At 44.8% G+C, this 3,059-nt stretch overlaps 1 pseudogene; it reads right to left on the bottom strand.

Annotated features, from left to right (window-relative positions):
• Positions 1-1,947: 1,947 nt before the first annotated feature.
• Positions 1,948-2,066, bottom strand: LOC118611835 (annotated as a pseudogene).
• Between the last annotated feature and the right edge of the window lie 993 nt (positions 2,067-3,059).

The following is a 3,059-nucleotide window of genomic DNA, read 5'->3' as shown; positions in this document are numbered from 1 at the left end:
GTGCTTGCTTGCCTTTGGAGGTTTTTCTGTGTCTGTGTCTGTTAGGATCTGCCATGGCTCGCCTCATTGGCTTGTTCATCTGCAGATGTTGTCTAGCTGAACCACATCCCTAAATGTCTGGACACTGAGTCAGAGGAGTTCCTGGGCTGGGTGTTTTCACAGCCTCTTTGGGTAGGTTGGTGTTTGTGTGGGGAATAAGAGAATGTGCCTGTGCTGGCATTGTCAATGCATGAATGTCTGCCTATGTGTGTCTGTGTGAACATTTCTATGAGTGTTGGGGTGTGTTTTCATGTGTTTTTTAGTATGTAAGGGTATTGTGTGTATTAAGTATGAGTGCAAATCAGCATGTCTGCATCAAGTGTCATTTGCATGGATCATCATCTAGATGAGTGTGTGATTGTTTCATCTCTATTTCCCTATAGACGTGTGGAAATACTTGTTTTGGCATGGTTCTGAGGGATAAGTGAAAAAAGTGAAAACAATCCTGTCAGTAATATTGTGATAGTTTACTGGGTGACAGATGATTACTAGACTCTGAGTGGCCAATAATTTGGAAGGTGTGTCACTGCCAGATTCAATGCATCGTGCACCTGACAATACTAAAATCTCCTTGGATACTGTCTCTGCCTAAATCGAGGATATAATTTTTTTTTTAAGTGGTGGAAATGTCATCAAAGGAACCCTTGGGAAGAAACTGCTCCCCCAACACCAACCCCAAATCATAGTTGAAGCTTCATGCGCTGCATCCACGTGGCCAGCAGGGGGTGCAATGCCTTCCATGTCTAACCAGTTAGAGCTCCTGCTTGCTGGCCTGCAAGGGACAGGGCAGAATCCACCTCAGGACTAGAGCTTCCTGTTTTCTAGAGTGGAGATCACTGCTCAACCTCTGGGGAGGCTCTGTTTACCTGAGGACAAAGCTTAGTCTGGAGCCCTGGTGGCTGAGGAGGGGGATGCCTCTGGCTTCTGTCAAATAATTTTCTACATAGTAAGTAACCTTTTCTTTGCTCCAAGGTGACTTAATACTTCTTTTTTAACTTTCTTGCCTAATGGACTCATGAATTTCTGATGCTTGTGGGAAAATGGGTATCTGAGATGACATGCATTCCAAGTGGCCATTCTTAGGATTCTACACATGTAAGCAAAGGGCAGGGAGTCTCTGTAGCACCCATTCCCATCCAGTGAATCCCCAAAGGCCCCTTTGGCCTGTCCCTAACCCCCATCTCACATAATATTTGAACAAACGTTGCACAATGACCAGTTTAGAAAGGTTTTTGGTATCCAATTCAAAGCATCTTGTGTGGTTCTGTATGAATTCCAGAGTGCTTCCTGGGAGAAATCCCAACTGAGTTTCAGGCAAACACCTCCACAGGGCAAAAATTAACAACAAAAAGTTGAGATGTTCCAGTGTCCCTTGGATCCCCATTTTAACCAAAGACCAAGGAGACGGTGTACACCAATCCAATTTGCACTTGATGAGACCATTTATTTTTTCCACAAAGTATAACTTCTTGAAAAATATTGAGAAATAGAGAGTGGATTCCATTTCACAGCCTTCTTGTCATATCCATATTTCTTTCAATCCCATCCTGAATGGACCACGCTGTCCCTCTTCCAGCTCTCCAAAAGCAAACTTATCAACAAGTGGAAGATGTCCTTTGTGAGTGCATCTCATTTTCAACTCAGTGGATTAACGGGTTTGACACAATCTCATGAAACAACCATCTGTCCTGCCAGCCATTTCTTTTTTTTCTTTCTTTCTTTCTTTCTCTTTCTTTTTTTCTTTCTTTATTTCCTTCCTTCCTTCCTTCCTTCCTTCCTTCCTTCCTTCCTTCTTTCCTTCTTCTTTCTTTCTTCCTTTTTCTTTCTTTTCTTTCGAGGCAACCTTAGGTTGACCTCACAGATTGCAAGGACCTTGTCAGCTTACAATCACTTATTTTTTATTTTTTATGCCTACAGTACCTGGTCTTCCTAGGTGGTCTCCTATTCAAGTACTAACCAGGCCCGACCCTGCTTAGCTTCTGAAATCAGAGGGGAATGGGCTCGTTCAGGGTGGCATGGCCATAGACCCTGCCAGGCATTTCAAAGTGACTCTGGGATTCCTCAAGTGTTCTTTGCCAGCCATTTCAGTGAATGGATTAAAAAAAAAATTCCATCAAATCCAAAATTCATTCCAGAGTGTTCGGAAATCTGGAGTAACTGCAATGCTCAACTAGAGTTTGACAGACCAAACCTTGCTGTTGTGTGTCCTTTTGACCAAGTGAAGTCTGTCAGTGATACATTATTAAAAACCTCTGAAAAATTTCAGGGTTTCTCCCTTGTCATCCAAAACCTGTATGCTGCACTGCATGCTTGGCACCTGTGGTCTGGGATTTTACCTTCACTGTAGAGCTGATGCCCTCTCCACATGTCATTTCCCCTCTACTGCCCTCATGATCCAGTCACCATCACTGTATTGTCTGAGCCTCAGAATTTGCTGTTGGTCATTTTGCTTCTAGGGGACTTTCTCTCTGTTCCAACAGAACATGGAAGTAAAACCATAAGGGACCTGTCCCTTTCTGTCTGACATAGTGCTCTTCCCTTGGTGGGGTGGGAGAATGGTTGAAAGGGCCAACAACACAGAAATGTGTAAAGTTTCCAGCTAGGAAGTTGCAAAGGCTGGAGTTCCTGGCTGAAAGCAGCCCTGAAATTGCCAGTGTTGTCTGATGACCGCCCATCTCTAGAGTAAGGACTTGTGGCTGGAACAGCCACTAGACTGAAGAAGACAGCTTGTGGCATTTGGGCAAATTGAGAGAATGCAGATGTATCCATGACTTGGGTGGTTAAAAAGGTCCATGCTGGGCAGATGAGACTGGGCTCCCGGTAGGCCAGTGGCTAATGGCTGGCCCTCTGGGAGAGGCCAGAGCAGGCTTCCTGCTCTTTAGTTCTCATGGGATCTCCAGGAATATGGGGCTAGTGGTGCATGAACACCCTGCCTGTTTTGTCTGGCCTGAACTGAGACTGAGAAGGAGGCGGTGTGACCCATTAGTGGGGCCTCCAGGAGACATCTGCTATTAACAGAG

This window comes from Rousettus aegyptiacus, unplaced genomic scaffold (genome assembly GCF_014176215.1).
Source record: "Rousettus aegyptiacus isolate mRouAeg1 unplaced genomic scaffold, mRouAeg1.p scaffold_m13_p_14, whole genome shotgun sequence".
NCBI classification, from domain to species: Eukaryota; Metazoa; Chordata; class Mammalia; order Chiroptera; family Pteropodidae; genus Rousettus; species Rousettus aegyptiacus.
Note: the sequence above shows the minus strand (reverse complement) of the source record. Positions and strands in the feature narration are given on the sequence as shown.